At 52.8% G+C, this 17,215-nt stretch overlaps 1 protein-coding gene and 1 long non-coding RNA gene across 2 annotated transcripts in view; one reads left to right on the top strand and one right to left on the bottom strand.

Annotated features, from left to right (window-relative positions):
- Positions 1-17,215, bottom strand: part of CCDC102B (coiled-coil domain containing 102B) — a 58,866-nt gene that overhangs the window by 12,016 nt on the left and 29,635 nt on the right. The gene's annotated exons all lie outside the window — the stretch shown is intronic.
- Positions 14,695-16,416, top strand: LOC135178907 (uncharacterized). The gene is made up of 3 exons (XR_010303786.1): positions 14,695-14,835; positions 15,037-15,216; positions 15,401-16,416. It is a non-coding gene; the product is annotated as an uncharacterized LOC135178907 (long non-coding RNA).

Here is a 17,215-nt window from a genome sequence, read left to right as displayed (position 1 = left end):
AGAACATTAAGAGGAAAAGCTAATATTTTTGCTGATAAGATGGAATTTTCTGCTTAATAATTATCTTTTAGGGAACAGTCACATTTTATTAACATGAATCATTAACTCACTCTACTGCTGGGCTAATACTGGAAGAAGCACAACAACTGAGTATTGATAGGAGGAGTTCTTATTAAGAGGGGAAAGAAAAAAAACCCAATTCAATAGTATATTACCTCATATTCCAGAGGAGCAATTTAAATGCAGATGTCTGGTGCAAAAATAAAGAGTTCTGTTTTCCTCCTGCTTGGAAGGATTGGAGGCAGCCTGCTAAAGGAGACTTATTCAGGGAGCAGCCTGGGAGTATGGACAAGCTGATGGGGAAATGTCACTTGGTACAGCACAGGTTGGAATCACACAATCAAGGAACGGTTTGGGTTGGAAGTGGCCTCTAAAGGTCATCCAGTCCAACCCTCCCTGCTGTCATAGAGTCACAGCATCATAGAATCACAGCATCACAGAATCAAAGAATCATAGAACTACAGCATCATAGAGTCACAGCATCACAGAGTCACAGCATCATAGAGTCACAGCATCACAGAGTCACAGCATCATAGAGTCACAGCATCACAGAGTCACAGCATCATAGAGTCACAGCATCACAGTCACAGCATCACAGAGTCACAGCATCATATAGTCACAGCATCACAGTCACAGCATCACAGTCACAGCATCACAGAGTCACAGCATCATAGAGTCACAGCATCACAGTCACAGCATCACAGTCACAGCATCACAGAGTCACAGCATCATAGAGTCACAGCATCACAGTCACAGCATCACAGTCACAGCATCACAGAGTCACAGCATCATAGAGTCACAGCATCACAGTCACAGCATCACAGTCACAGCATCACAGTCACAGCATCACAGAATCACAGCATCACAGAGTCACAGCATCACAGTCACAGCATCACAGAGTCACAGCATCATAGAGTCACAGCATCACAGTCACAGCATCATAGAGTTACAGCATCATAGAACTACAGCATCATAGAGTCACAGCATCACAGAGTCACAGCATCATAGAGTCACAGCATCACAGTCACAGCATCACAGAATCACAGCATCACAGAGTCACAGCATCATAGAGTCACAGCATCACAGAATCACAGCATCACAGAATCACAGCATCATAGAATCAAAGAATCATAGAACTACAGCATCATAGAGTCACAGCATCACAGAATCACAGCATCACCAACTCAAAGAATCATAGAACTACAGCATCATAGAGTCACTGCATCACAGAGTCACAGCATCATAGAGTCACAGCATCACAGTCACAGCATCACAGAGTCACAGCATCATAGAGTCACAGCATCATAGAGTCACAGCATCACAGAGTCACAGAGTCAGAGAGTCACAGAGTCACAGAATCACAGAGTCACAGCATCACAGAGTCACAGATGTAGCCAGGTGGTGCTGGGCTCTGCTACCAGGCAGCCAGCACCAGAACAAGGGGACACAGCCTCAAGCTTGGAGCTCTCTTCCAACCTGCCTGATTCTATGACTCTATGACAGGGCTCTGGGCAACCTGATGGTGGGGGATGTCCCTGCTGACTGCAGAGGGAGTTGAACTAAGTGACAGCATGTTAGAGATGCCTGAAAGGGACCTCCAGAGACGAAAAAGGTCTTTCTGACTGAACTCCAGGCTGCAGATACTTGCTGGGAGTGGTTAGGTGTTACTAATGGATTGTAAAGCCAGCAGCATTTGGGATGCTTAGAAGAGATGAATGAGGCTGTTCAGCAAAAGAAAGCACTAACAGCCAAGGCTGTTACATCAATAACAGCAAAAGGCAGAAGCTCCAGAGAAGAGAAACATAAAATGTTGCTGGCTGCAGACAAACCCCACAGGCTTGCACTGCCAAAAGCTGAACTTCCACAGTCACAAAGCAGCGTAGGGGAAGATGCAAGGCTCTGAAAGTGCTTACAGCCACTTTGTCTTCACAACAGAGACACCCAGCAAAAGCAGGCTGTCAGTGAGCTAACAGATTGGGGTGTCTGAGCAATTAGGCTGAAATCAATGTCTTGGAGATGCTGGTTCCTAGCAGAAAGCATTGCTAATGAAGCTGTCCTGGACCCAAAGTGAGAGAAGTAGGAGCTCGCAGCAGCTGAGATGCCTTACTTAGGGCTGTTGTGCCACAAACTGCACAGCAATGTTGGCTTTGTATGTGACAAGCAGGTTTACATGAAATTAATGAGGCTGGAAAGCTGAGACAGTGTCAACTGCAGCTGAGCCTTGGCAGCTAAAACCACTGTGTTGGATGATTTATGAGGGATGAGATAGAACCCAACCAAGCAACCACCCAAATGTACTCACCTAAGAGCAGGCTGCTCGTAGAATCAGGCAGGGTGGGAAGGCACCACAAGGATCATCCAGTTCCAACCCCCCTGCCATGCCCAGGGACACCCTACCTTAAATCAGGCTGCCCACAGCCTCAGCCAGCCTGGCCTGAAACACTCCCAGGGATGAGGCTTCCAATACCTCCCTGGGCAACCTGTTTCAGGCTCTCTCCACCCTCATGCTCAACAACTTCTTCCTCACCTCCAGGCTGAATCTCCCCATTTCCAGCTTTGCTGCATTCCCCCCAGTCCTGTCATCCCTGACAGCCTGAAATGTCCCTCCCCAGCTTTCTTGTAGCCCTCTTAAGATACTGAAGAACTTCTTGCTTACATCCAGTCTGAATCTACCCAGGCACAATAAATAACTCCCAGAGTAGTGAAACAATTCAGTTTGATCCTTGTGCTGCTGTGCAGCTCATGCAAACAGAACATAAACTCAAGAGGTCCCTTTGAGGGTCTCCTCCAACCTAATCACAGGCTCACAGGATGGCAGGGGTGGGAAGGAACACGAGTTGGACCCCCCTGCCAGAGCAGGACCACACAATCCAGCTCAGGGCACACAGCAACACATCCAGACAGGCCTGGAAAGGCTCCACAGAAGGACACTCCACAACCTCTCTGGGAAGCCTGTGCCAGGCTCTGGGACCCTTCCAGGCAAGAAGTTCCCCTTGTGCTGAGCTGGAACCTGCTGTGCTGCAGCTTCCATCCATTGCTGCTTGTCCTGTCCCAGGGAGCAGTGAGCAGAGCCTGTCCCCCCCTCCTGACCCCCAGCACTCAGAGAGTTATAGACATTGATCCAATCCCCTCTCAGTCTTCTCTTCTGCAGACTGAGCAGCCCCAGGGCCCTCAGCCTCTCCTCACCAGGCAGTGCTCCAGTCCCCTCATCATCCTCATAGCCCTCAGCCCTCCCTTGGGCTCTCTCCAGCAGTTCCTGTCCCTCTGCAACTGGGGAGCCCCAAACTGAAGGCAGTGCTCAAGATGAGGTCTCAGCAGGGCAGAGCAGAGGGGCAGGAGAGCCTCCCTGGCTCTGCTGGGCACACTCTGCTCAGTGCCCCCCAGGACCCCATTGGCCTCTTGGCCCCCAGGGCACATTGCTGTGCCAGGGATGCTCTCCCCAGCACTGCCAGCTCCCTCTCCTTGGGGCTGCTCTCCAGCAGTCACCTCCCAGCCTCTGCTGCTGCAGTTTATGATCCCTGCCCAGGTGCAGGACTCTGCACTTGGCCTTGGTGAGCCTCCTTTGGCTCCTCTGTGCCCAGCTCTGTGCCCAGGGCTCTCTGGATGCCAGCACAGCCTGCAGCACTCTGGAGCCCATATGAAAACTACTGAAAACTACGACTCAGAGTCAGCCTACACATTCCAGTGCTGGAAAAGATGAAGACAAACCTTTCACAAGCCCAGCAGGCCCTGAAATGTTTCTAGCCCATGCCATCCCAACCCAGAACACATAAATTCTTTGCTACACAGGGAGAGAGAGAGAAAAAGGTAATGAAGCAATGAAAGGAATTCAAAAGGGGATTTGTTAACCACATCAGGGAAGGTGAAGTGTTCTCATAACCAGCCTGAGCAGTGCTGCTGCAGACCCTGCCTCACTGCAGCAATGAGTTCAAACAAGTTGGTTGCAGTTGAGAAGAAAGCAATTAAGATTTAATGGACTACCTGATTATTCATTCATGAGGCTTGATTAAACTGGATTTGTATTTGAAGCCCTTTGTGACACACAGGACTGAGTCAGTAGACTGCAGAGGGGTTTTTTTTGCCTCCCCTCTGTGCACTCTCCCCTGTTAATTCATGCAATGAAACAGTTTGTTCATGAGGTTTAACAAGGCCAAGAGCCAGGTCATGCACTTTGGCCACAATAACCTCCAGGCTGGGGGAGGAGTGGCTGGAGAGCTGCCTGGTGGAAAAGGAGCTGGGGGTGTTGGTGGCCAGCTGGCTGAACACGAGCCAGCAGTGTGCCCAGGTGGCCAAGAAGGCCAACAGCATCCTGGCCTGGATCAGAAATGGTGTGAGCAGCAGGAGTAGGGAGGTGCTCTTGCCCTGTGCAGCCACCTAGGCCACGGCACTAAGTGCCTCATCCAGTTTAGTTCTGCTAAGCAGGATGTGGAGTGCACCTCCTGCCTCAGAAGAGATGCTGCATGCATGCATGCATGATGGTGTTTTGCTGTGCTTCACTTGTTCTTGTTCAGCTGTGATGTTATTTCTCCTCCAAGAAGTAGGAAAAGAGAAATAGTCCCTGCAGAGCATTGCTTAGCTGAGAAGCTCTCAGCTGTGGCACAGGGTCACAGAATTCATCAGGTTGCAAAAGAGCTCTAAGGTCATCGAGTCCAACTCAAGACCACAGCTCCAGTACTGTGTCCAGGTTTGGTCAGCACAGTACAGGAGGGACATTGAGGTGCTGCAGCAGGGGCAGAGAAGGGTGAGGAGGCTGGGCAGAGCTCTGGCAGACATGGCCTGTGAGGAGCAGCTGAGGGAGCTGGGGGTGTTCAGCCTGGAGAAGAGGAGACTGAGAGGGGACCTTATTGCCCTCTACAGCTACCTAAAAGGAGGCTGTAGTGAGGCTGGAGCTGGTCTCTTCTCCCAGATTCCTAATGACAGGACAAGAGGAAATGGCCTCAAGTTGCATCAGGGCAGGTTTAGTTTGGCTGTTGGGAGGAAGTTCTTTACTGAGCAGGTGGTCAGGCACTGGCACAGGCTGCCCAGGGAGGTGGTGGAGTTGCCATCCCTGGAGGTGTTTGAAAGGAGAGTGGGTGTGGTGCTTGAGGCTATGGCCTGGTGATGAAGGCTGCTGGGATGAAGGTTGGACCTGATGCTCCTGGTGGTCCTTTCCAACCACAGCAATTCATAGTGATGAGATGTTGTGCTGAGGGATTTGGGTTAGCCAAGGACTTGTCAGTGTGAAACTGATGATTGGACTCGAGGAGCTTGAAGGGCTTTGCCAATCTAAGGAAAAACTGCTTGATTCTATGAGTCTGTGATGTCTCTGCTGACTGCAGAGGGGCTGGGACTAGATGACCTTTGGAGGTCTCTTCCAGCCTGGTGGATTCTATGATGTCTCTGCTGACTGCAGAGGGGCTGGGACTAGATGACCTTTGGAGGTCTCTTCCAACCTGGTGGATTCTATGATTCTCTGGTTCTATGATGTCTCTGCTGACTGCAGAGGGCCTTGGGCTAGATGAATTCTGGAGGTCCCTTTCAATCCAGACCATGCTCTGATCCCCTGATTCTATTTATGAAGCTTGTCTCCAAGTCACATTTGTTACCTCCTCAGGAATTTGAGAGGTCCACAACATTTATTACACATGAAGGCTTCTGGCACACAGCAGGTTGAACCATTTTTATAGGATGCCTCCTAAAATTTTACAGGGTTCAACTATCTCTGTGGGTAGGACAGCAAAAGCAAGGCTCAAAACTGTGTGAAGATAGAGGGGTGGGCATCAAACTCGAACAGTAAATCATGCTGCAGCTCAGAGCTGCTTTACCAGGAAGCAGCATCCCAGCCAATGCTCACAGATGTGTTCCAGGCACTCTGACCCTGAGCTCAAGGGAGACAAATATTTTAGTGCCCACCTAAAAACCTATAAATGGTTGGCTATTAAAAACCAGTCTAGTTGGCAGAACAGTGTCCAAAGGAGAATTAAAGTGTTTCTGGATGATTTATTATCAGCAGCCTTTCTGAAATGAGATAAAAATGCCTGGAGAGATACACAACCTCCTGCCTGACCTTGCTGAGATCTGTCATAGGAACAGCACAGCCACACAGCATGTTCTCAAAGGAAACAAACAACTTAGTTATGATTCTCCTGCCCTCAGCCACTGCTAAAAATGGGTAGCTTGGGTTTTTGTCCTGCTCTGTGGTCAAAAATGCTTGGGAAAGGTGAGTTAGATATTGATGCACCCAGGAGTATTGATGTAAGTAACCTACAGCTGGGAAGAAACCTGCCCCATTAAGCCAGTGGAAAGCAAATCCAAGCTTGGAGCACATTTCCTTCTTCATTTCTTAACCAAGTGAGAGTAAATCCAAGCTTGGAGCACATTTCCTTCTTCATTTCTTAACCAAGTGAGAGCAAATCCAAGCTTGGAGCACATTTCCTTCTTCATTTCTGAACCAAGTGAGAGTAAATCCAAGCTTGGAGCACATTTCCTTCTTCAGTTTTGAACTAAGTGAAAGTAAGTCCAAGCTTTGAGCACATTTCCTTCTTCATTTCTTAACCAAGTGAGAGCAAATCCAAGCTTGGAGCACATTTCCTTCTTCAGCTTTGAACCAAGTGAGAGTAAATCCAAGCTTGGAGCACATTTCCTTCTTCAGCTTTGAACCATGTGAGAGTAAATCCATGCTTTGAGTACATTTCCTTCTTCAGTTTTGAACTAAGTGAAAGTAAGTCCAAGCTTTGAGCACATTTCCTTCTTTATTTCTTAACCAAGTGGAGTTTTAACCAAGTGAGAGTAAATCCAAGCTTGGAGCACATTTCCTTCTGTAGTTTTGAACCAAGTGAAAGTAAATCCAAGCTTGGAGCACATTTCCTTCTTTATTTCTTAACCAAGTGGAGTTTTAACCAAGTGAGAGTAAATCCAAGCTTGGAGCACATTTATCTCTTTGGTTTTGAACCAAGTGAAGTTTTAACCAAGTGAGAGCAAATTCAAGCTTTGAGCACATTTCCTTCTTTAGTATTTAACCAAGTGAAGTTTTAACCAACTGAGAGTAAATCCAAGCTTGGAGCACATTTCCTTCTGTAGTTTTGCACCAAGTGAGAGCAAATTCAAGCTTTGAGCACATTTATCTCTTCAGTTTTGAACCAAGTGGAGTTTTAACCAAGTGAGAGTAAATCCAAGCTTTGAGCACATTTCCTTCTTCAGCTTTGAACCAAGTGAGAGCAAATCCAAGCTTTGAGTACATTTATCTCATTAGTTTTTAGCCAAGTGGAGTTTTAACCAAGTGAGAGCAAATCCAAGCTTGGAGCACATTTCCTCCTCCAGTTTTGAACCAAGTGAGAGTAAATCCAAGCTTTGAGCACATTTCCTTCTTTATTTCTTAACCAAGTGGAGTTTTAACCAAATGAGAGCAAATTCAAGCTTTGAGCACATTTCTTTCCTGAGTTTTTAACCAAGAGAAGTTTCAACCAAGTGAAGTTTTCATAAGTGAAAGTAAATTCAAGCTTCAAGCACATTTCTCTCTTCAATTTTCAACCAAGTGAAGTTTCAACCAACTGAGAGCAAATTCAAACTTCGAGCACATTTCTTTCTCTACCTTTCAACCAAGAGAAGTTTTAACCCAGTGAAAGTAAATCCAAGCTTTGAGCACATTTATCTCTGTAGTTTTTAACCAAGTGAACTTTTAACCAAATGAGAGTAAATTCAAGCTCTGAGTTCATTTCTTTCTCTAGTTTTCAACCAAGTGGAGTTTAACCAAGTGAGAGTAAATTCAAGCTTTGAGCACATTTCTCTCTTTAGTTTTCAACCAAGTGAAGTTTTAACCAAGTGAGAGTAAATTCAAGCTTTGAGTTCATTCCTTTCCTTAGTTTTTAACCAAGTGAGAGTAAATTCAAGCTTTGAGTTCATTTCTTTAGTTTTTAACCAAGTGAGAGTAAGTTCAAGCTTTGAGTTCATTTCTTTAGTTTTTAACCAAGTGAGAGTAAATTCAAGCTTTGAGCATCTTGCAGCCCCCTTCAGATACTGGAGGGATGGGGAGAGGCTGTTTGCAAAGGCATGAGAGGTGATGGCTTCTCACTGGGGAAGTTTTAACCAAGTGAGAGTAAATTCAAGCTTTGAGTTAATTCCTTTCCTTAGTTTTTAACCAAGTGAGAGTAAATTCAAGCTTTGAGTTCATTCCTTTCTATAGTTTTTAACCAAGTGAGAGTAAATTCAAGCTTTGAGCATCTTGCAGCCCCCTTCAGATACTGGAGGGATGGAGAGAGGCTGTTTGCAAAGGCATGAGGAGCAATAGCTTCTTACTAGAGAAGTTTTAACCAAGTGAGACTAAACTCAAGCTTTGAGCTGGAAGCAAGCTGCTGTCACTGTGTGCAGCAAGACCCAGAGCTGCTCCAGGCCCCTCAGCTTTGTCGCCCTCCTGTGGACACCTTCCAGCACTTTAATATCTGTCATGAGGAGCCCAGAACTGGACACAGCACTCCAGGGGTGGCCTGAGCTGTGCTGAGCACAGGGGCACAAGAACCTCCCTTGTCCTGCTGCCCACACTGCTCCTGAGCCAGCCCAGGATGCCATTGGCTCTGCTGCCCACCTGGGCACACTGCTGCCTCATCTTCAGCCTACTATACACCAGTACCCCCAGGGCCCTCTCTGCCTGGCTGCTCTCAGCCACTCTGGCCCACTCTGGCCCCAGCCTGTAGTGCTGCTTGGGGTAAATCAAGCAGGTTGGAAGAGATCTCTAAGCTCACCCAGCCCAACCTAGCCCCCAGCCCTATCCAGCCAACCAGACCATGGCACTCAGTGCTGAACCAGTCTTTTCCTGAGCACCTCCAGGGACGGTGCCTCCACCACCTCCCTGGGCAGCCCATTCCAGTGCCAATCACTCTCTCTGGGAAGAACTTCCTCCTAACATTGGTAAGGTCACTTCTCAGTCTTCTCTCTCATTGCACACTCTGCTCAAAAGCAAACAGAAAACCACTTGAGACCAGACATGAAACGAAATCCAACTGGAGTGCAAGTCAGCTCTGAAGAAATCTGCCCCATCAGCTGCAAAGTTGAGCAATTCTCATCCACTACCATAGTGTTAATGCATTGATTTTTACTCTTTTTAGCATGGAAACCCAAACCCAGCAGTGATTATCTAAAAGAAATGGTCCATAATTCCCATCCCCACCATCTATTACTGTAATTTTCAGCTCCTCTGGTTCCCAAATGCTCAGCAATACGTCAGAGTGACATCTGTAATGACTGAGCTGAATGGGATTTGTTTTGAGCCTCCAGTGAAGGAGTCATTCCCAGACCTTGCACACTCATACCTCAGCCACTCTCTCCATGCTGGATGGGTGACTTGTTAGATAACAGAACTTTCCAAAGAGACATCTACTTTAGGATCAAATGAAGTCTCTCCTAAAACAGTCCATTCTGCTCATCTGAGTAAAATGAGCTTCTTTATTTGGAGCAGAATGTACATGGGAAGCCTGAGCTGCATTTCTGCAGGCAGAGAACTTATGCTGGTGTTTAATAAGGGGGAGAAATGCTGCACTGCAAACTCTCATGGATCAACACTCAGCACTGGCTGGAGAGCAGCCCTGAGGAGAGGGACTTGGGGGTGCTGCTGGAGGAGAAGCTCAGCAGGAGCCAGCAGTGTGCACTTGCAGCCCAGAAAGCCAAGCAGAGCCTGGGCTGCAGCAGCAGCAGTGTGGCCAGCAGGGCCAGGGAGGGGATTCTCCCCCTCTGCTCTGCTGAGACCCCACCTGGAGTCCTGCATCCAGCTCTGGAGCCCCTGGGACAAGAGGGCTGTGGAGATGCTGGAGAGTGTCCAGAGCAGGGCCAGGAGGATGCTGAGAGGCTGCAGCAGCTCTGCTGTGAGCACAGCCTGAAAGAGTTGGGGCTGTGCAGGCTGGAGCAGAGGAGGCTCCCAGGGGACCTTTTTGTGGCCTGCCAGGATCTGAAGGGGGCTCCAAAAAAGCTGGGGAGGGACTTTTGAGGCTGTCAGGGAGTGGCAGGAGTGGGGGGAATGGAGAAAAGCTGCAGATAGGGAGAGTCAGAGTGGAGGTGAGGAGGAAGTTGTTGAACAGGAGAGTGGTGAGAGGCTGGAATGGGTTGCCCAGGGAGGTGGTTGAGGCCAGGCTGGCTGAGGCTGTGTGCAGCCTGCTCTAGGGTAGGGTGTCCCTGGGCATGGCAGGGGGGTTGGAACTGGCTGCTCCTTGTGGTCCCTTCCAACCCTGACTGCTTCTGTGATTCTCTAATTCCACAGGACACTGGGCAGAGGTCTGTAAGGTGATGCACATGGCAAGGCAGAGTGCAGCTGTCTCAGCCCAGTCTCTGCTTGCTTTAGATGAAAAACACAGAAGCATTTGAGCCCCTGGCATAAATTTGCATGAGTTTATTAAATCTTTTAGCAAGCCTAGAGATTCCCCAGCCATCTGAAGTGAAAATGCTCTACCTCTGAGGTGCTGTTAGGATAAGAATCACTTCCAGCATCAGCTTGGCATGACATGCAGCATCAATCACTGCTACTATTATAACCAAGACAAATGCCCATTAGAAGCTTTGCCACACTCACAAGCACCCAGTTTAATTTTTTATACACTTGCTGTGCTCAGAGTAGCTGCACTGTGCCTCAAATTGCTTTGGTGAATCTAATTGATTTAATAAATCCACACTTAAATTGCTGTTCAATTACTTAGCCTCCTCTCCAGGAATTTCACAGTCTCGGGCATGCAGCAGAAGGAGGAGAGAATTAAAGGGCTGCTTCACGGAGGCAATGCTCTGCTCCAGGCCAGCTGGGCTGCTCTCAGGGGACTCAAGCACTGCCACTGCTCTGGGGAAAGGGTGTTAGGGACAAGTGGGCAGCTGGAAATACTTGGGAACAGACAGCAGGGGATGAGCTGTGCCAGGCAGGGAATGTGCAGTTAGCTCCTTAGGAGCTGTGCGGTTACTGCACGCTCAGGTTGGGTAACACAGAGGTGGAAGCAGAGCATCACCAAGGGAGGAATCCATCATAGCATCAGTGAGGTTGGGAACGGAACCAGCGTCTGGGCTCTTGAAACACGCTTTAGCCCTGCCCCGACACAGCCGAGCACCCCCCCCCCCGCCCCTCCAAGCAACAGGCTGCTGGCACTCACCGCCTGCCCTGCACCTCTGCTCCCCTCCCTAACCCTCGCCCCTGTGGTGTGTCCCCACGTCCCACCCCCTCCTCTCTTCCCCCCCCCACGTCCCACCCCCTCCTCTCTTCCCCCCACCCCCCTCCTCTCTTCCCCCCACCCCACGTCCCACCCCCTCCTCTCTTCCCCCCACCCCACGTCCCACCCCCTCCTCTCTTCCCCCACCCCACGTCCCACCCCCTCCTCTCTTCCCCCCACCCCACGTCCCACCCCCTCCTCTCTTCCCCCCACCCCACGTCCCACCCCCTCCTCTCTTCCCCCCCCCACGTCCCACCCCCTCCTCTCTTCCCCCCCCCACGTCCCACCCCCTCCTCTCTTCCCCCCCCCCACGTCCCACCCCCTCCTCTCTTCCCCCCCCCATGTCCCACCCCCTCCTCTCTTCCCCCCCCCACGTCCCACCCCCTCCTCTCCTCCCCCCCCCATGTCCCACCCCCTCCTCTCCTCCCCCCCCATGTCCCACCCCCTCCTCTCCTCCCCCCCCATGTCCCACCCCCTCCTCTCCTCCCCCCCCCATGTCCCACCCCCTCCTCTCCTCCCCCCCCCATGTCCCACCCCCTCCTCTCCTCCCCCCCCCATGTCCCACCCCCTCCTCTCCTCCCCCCCCCCATGTCCCACCCCCTCCTCTCCTCCCCCCCCCCATGTCCCACCCCCTCCTCTCCTCCCCCCCCCCCATGTCCCACCCCCTCCTCTCCTCCCCCCCCCCATGTCCCACCCCCTCCTCTCTTTCCCCCCCCCATGTCCCACCCCCTCCTCTCTTTCCCCCCCCCATGTCCCACCCCCTCCTCTCCTCCCCCCCCCATGTCCCACCCCCTCCTCTCCTCCCCCCCCCATGTCCCACCCCCTCCTCTCCTCCCCCCCCCATGTCCCACCCCCTCCTCTCCTCCCCCCCCCATGTCCCACCCCCTCCTCTCCTCCCCCCCCATGTCCCACCCCCTCCTCTCCTCCCCCCCCATGTCCCACCCCCTCCTCTCCTCCCCCCCCCCATGTCCCACCCCCTCCTCTCTTTCCCCCCCCATGTCCCACTCCCTCCTCTCTTTCCCCCCCCCATGTCCCACTCCCTCCTCTCTTTCCCCCCCCCATGTCCCACTCCCTCCTCTCATTCCCCCCCCCCATGTCCCACTCCCTCCTCTCATTCCCCCCCCCATGTCCCACTCCCTCCTCTCTTTCCCCCCCCCATGTCCCACTCCCTCCTCTCATTCCCCCCCCCATGTCCCACTCCCTCCTCTCTTTCCCCCCCCCATGTCCCACTCCCTCCTCTCTTTCCCCCCCCCATGTCCCACTCCCTCCTCTCTTTCCCCCCCCCATGTCCCACTCCCTCCTCTCTTTCCCCCCCCCATGTCCCACTCCCTCCTCTCTTTCCCCCCCCCATGTCCCACTCCCTCCTCTCTTTCCCCCCCCCCTGTCCCACTCCCTCCTCTCTTTCCCCCCCCCATGTCCCACTCCCTCCTCTCATTCCCCCCCCCCAAGTCCCACCCCCTCCTCTCTTCCCCCCCCCAATAACGAGGTCCACACCAGGAGCCAGAGAGCAAAGGGCACAGCAGCCACAGCGACGCCGCAGTCACTCTCAGCGCTGCTGCCAGGCTGCACCAGGAGGAAGGGAGATGCTGGCCCCGAGCAGCTGCCAGGACTCCAGAGAGGAGCAGCTCCAAGCCAGGGAGCATCTCCTCAGCTCCTGCACTCACTGCAGCCTGCTCTTAGGTGGCCAAACCCAATCACCACAGAGCAGCTGCTGCAGCTCCAAGCAGAGCTGCAAATCATTTTGGCTCTGACAAAAGGAGCCTGAAAAGCAAAGAAAGCCTCTGGGGGCCTGGGGAAATGGCTGCACTGCCAGCAGCACAGCCAGGAGAGCTTCTCTGCTGCACACACAGGCCTCTGAGACACTGTGCCCAGCTCCAGGACCTCCCTGCAGGCAGCAATCAGCTCTGCCCTGAGCCTCCTCTGCTGCAGGCTGCACCCCCCCAGCTCCCTCAGCCTCTCCTCGCAGGGCTCTGCTCCAGGACCCTCCCTTGTCCTGCTGGACAGTTCAAGTGCTCAGACAGAAGATAACTCAGTGGCTTCAGCACCTTCTGCACCAGAGCAGGAGGTTACAGCCAGCACCAGGCCACAGGGGTGCAAGAGCCTGAAAAACAAGAGAGGAGCAGGGCAGGAGGCAGAAAAGCAAACCTGGGTCATGGGGGAGCAGCAGAGCTGCAGGCACAGCTTCAGCACAGCCTAGGGAGGAGGGAGAGAAATCCCAAGCAGAGGAAAGGGCAAGAGTGGCTTAGAGAAAGGCAAAACCACCCCACAGAGGGGACAGCCAAAACACCCCCCCACAGAGGGGACAGCCAAAACACCCCCCCACAGAGGGGACAGCCAAAACACCCCCCCACAGAGGGGACAGCCAAAACACCCCCCCACAGAGGGGACACCCAAAACACCCCCCCACAGAGGGGACACCCAAAAACACCACCCCACAGAGGGGACAGCCAAAACACCACCCCACAGAGGGAACACCCAAAAACACCACCCCACAGAGGGGACAGCCAAAACACCACCCCAAGGGGATCAGCCAAAGGCTTCTGCCCCTCCTGGGGCAGCTTAAAAAGGGGAGTGGGCAGGGCTGGCAAAGTGGCCCCAGCTGGGCTGGGAGGAGACTCCAACAGAGCCCAGGTGCTGTGGGGTTAGGGGGGAGAGGGGGAACATGGTGCACGTGGGCTGGAGAAGGAGAGGTGATGGTGACAGCAGGGATGTGCAGAGGACAATGCCGGGGGTGTGTCTGGCACGGTGACATCTGCCAGATGTGGAGCTGCATTTCACACCAGTGCCCATGGGCAGTGCCCACTGTGCAAGCACTCACACGGGGGCTGCTTTCCCCTCCCCCCTCTTTGCCTTGCCCTAACCTATGCCCACACAGCACTCAGGCACTCAGTCTGCAGATCCAAAGGGAAGATCAGGCTGGAGAAGCTATCCCAGAGGTTCAGTGGGACACTGAGGAGAGGGCACTGGGGAGAGCTGGGACTGATTTTACAGCTGCCTGCCTGGAAAACATCCTCTGAAGAGTGAAGGACTGGAACAAGGGGACACAGCCCCAAGCTGTGCCAGGGCAGGTCTAGGTTGGATGTGATGGGGAAGCTGTTGGCAGAGAGAGTGATTGGCACTGGAATGGGCTGCCCAGGGAGGTGGTGGAGTGGCCGTGGCTGGAGGTGTTCTTGCCAAGCCTGGCTGGGGCACTTAGTGCCATGGTCTGGTTGGTTGGGCAGGGCTGGGTGCTAGGCTGGGCTGGCTGAGCTTGGAGCTCTCCTCTAACCTGCCTGATTCCATGATTCTAAGGAGATCTCCCATGTCCCACCCTAGCTGGAAAGCTTCTCCCATGTGCCAGGCTGGTTGGATGCTCTCTCCAGGAGGTTTTGGGGTTCGATTGGTTTTGTTTCCCACCTGGCTGTTAGCCAAAGCTCTCCCTGCCCAGACCTGGTGGCGTTTGTTTGCCTTTCCCTCCTCCTGCCCCCACCCCCGCAGCACCTGAGGCCAATTGCAGTCTCCTCCCCCCCCGGGTGTGGCCACTTTGCCCTCCCTGCTCCCTGCCCCATATAAGCAGAGCAGGAGGAGCCCAGCCCCAAGCTGGGCCCATTGCGGGCCAAGGGATCCTCCGCCGGCATCCCAGGTGAGTGCGCACGGGCGAGCACCGGGGTGTGGTGGAGGGTTTCAAAGGCCGGGGGGCCTCGCTGGCCCCCCGGCTAGCTAGGGCCACCTTAGGGCTAGGCTGCTGACATCCACCTTTAGCTCACGGGTGAGAAGTTTCTGCTTGTTGTGACTGAGGCTGAGCTTTGTCTGGGAGTTTGCAGCCTCGAAGGGTTTGCTTTAGGTTCTGCGGTGGATGCAGACATGGAGCAGGAGCAGAACTGGAGCTGGGAACGGAGCAGGAGCCTCGAAAGTTTTGTTCTAGGTTCTGCGGTGGATGCAGACATGGAGCAGGAGCAGAACTGGAGCTGGGAACGGAGCAGGAGCAGCAGCTGGGAATGGAACTGGTAACGGAGCAGAAGCGGTAAGGTAGAGTGGGGAGGAGGAGGAAAGCAGCAGAGGCTGCCCGGGGGCAGGGGCAGAGCGGCGGCAGGAGGGCAGAGGCTGCCCGGGGGCAGGGGCAGAGCGGCGGCAGGAGGGCAGAGGCTGCCCGGGGCAGGCAGCAGGGGTTTGTCTGCTCGCTCTAACAGGAGGTTTGTGTTTTGCAGGGCTGGCTGGAGGAGCACAGGGGCCGGAGCTGCATTCAGCTGCCCGGGGGCAGGCAGCGCTGCCAGGACCCTGGCGCACACCCGCACAGGCTGTGCCGTGCCCCGGCAGGAGCTTTTGCAGCAGCTGCTCTCCGCTGCGGGTTCAGTGTCCTGCTGCAAGGAGGCTCTGCCTGCAGCTCAGAGCTGCCTTGCACCGTCTCAAGGGGCTCTCCAGGAAGGAGTCCCTCAGCCTGCTCTCAGCTCTCCTTCAGCTGCTGAAACGTAGCTCGAAGGTCTCCCTGGAGCCTTCTCCTCTCCAGGCTGAGCAGCCACAGCTCTCTCAGGCTGCCTTCACAGCAGAGCTTCTCCCACCCTCTGCTCATGTTTGTGGCCTGCTCTGGAAGCCCTCCAGCAGCTCCCTGGCTCCCTTGTGTTGGGGGTGCCCCAGAGCTGGCCACAGCAGTCCAGGCTGAGCTCTCCCCAAAGCAGAGGGGCAGATGGTTCACAAGCACAGACCCCACAGGCTGCCCAACGACCTTCCCACACTGCAGCTCCAGGTTTCAGTCACATCCTTTTAGTGTCAAAGCTGAGAGACTTGAGGGCTAAGGCACCAGCAGCACTGTGCTTCAAGCCAGAGAAACACCAAATCAAAGGAGACCTCTCTTAACTGCAGTTTAATTGCCCAAGCCAAGCACTAAGACAAGGAACATGCAGATGAATTGGGTGACTTGCAGAGCCTAAACAGCTTTATGAGGCTGCTCCAACACAGTGCCCAGTTACAAACTGCTTCCCTGTGGAAGCATTTTCACTTCCAGTGTTCTCCAAGCACCTGATTTTTCACACAGACCCTTTCCTCTGTGGCCCCAAAGGTCTTCATTAGTTAAAGGAAGATTTTCTTTGCTTTGCAGTAAGAACAATAAGAGAAATGCTTTGGTCTAAAAAATCCTTGAAGCTTTCCTCTTGGTTTGTTGAAATGAGCTGTAATGAATGCCAAGTTTCTGGCCAGGTGAGCTGAGTTCAAGGCAAGTGTTGATGAACACAGACAGAGGACAAAGCCTGCTCACACAATGTGCCTTCCAAAGCAGAGGGAAGCCTCAGGTTAAGAAATGCTGGCAGCACTCGGGCAGAAAGTAACCTGAGTGAGAGGCATCTCCTGGTGCTAGGTTGGGCTGGATGAGCTTGGAAGTCTCTTCCAATCTCCTTCATTCTGTGATTCATACAACTGTCAGGGCTCAAGGATCATCCCTGCCACAGGCAGGGACACTTCACACTACATCAGGTCCAGATGTGAAACCAGTACCAGATTGAATGCCACAGACTTTTAAAGCCAGGACTTTGACCTCAACTGTGTGCTTGAATCATGCTCAGCTCATCCACAAAGCTTTCATACCATAAGTCCACTTTGGAAAGTGATGGCTCAGGGACTTCATACATTACTCTGAGTGAAAGGTTTCTTGTCTCCAGTGGTATCAGTTACTTTGACACACTGATGGTGCAGCATTTATCCTTTGTCCGGCCCAAACAAGTTAAATTTTGGTATGATCTTATCTGACTGCTCGGTAAATCTTGCACAAGCAGCACATGGAAGTGTTGGAGCCAATGCAGAGGAGGCCACCAAGATGCTGAGAGGGCTGCAGCAGCTCTACTCTGAGCACAGGCTGAGAGAGTTGGGGCTGTGCAGGCTGGAGAGGAGAAGGCTTGGAGGAGACCTTGGAGTGGCCTTGCAGGATCTGAGGGGGACTACAGGAAGGCTGAGGGACTATTAACAGTCTTGTAGTGACAGGATGAGGGAAATGGGTTTAAACTGGCAGAAGAGAGATTTGGACTGGATGTTAG

This window comes from Pogoniulus pusillus, chromosome 10 (genome assembly GCF_015220805.1).
Source record: "Pogoniulus pusillus isolate bPogPus1 chromosome 10, bPogPus1.pri, whole genome shotgun sequence".
NCBI lineage: Eukaryota > Metazoa > Chordata > Aves > Piciformes > Lybiidae > Pogoniulus > Pogoniulus pusillus.
Note: the sequence above shows the minus strand (reverse complement) of the source record. Positions and strands in the feature narration are given on the sequence as shown.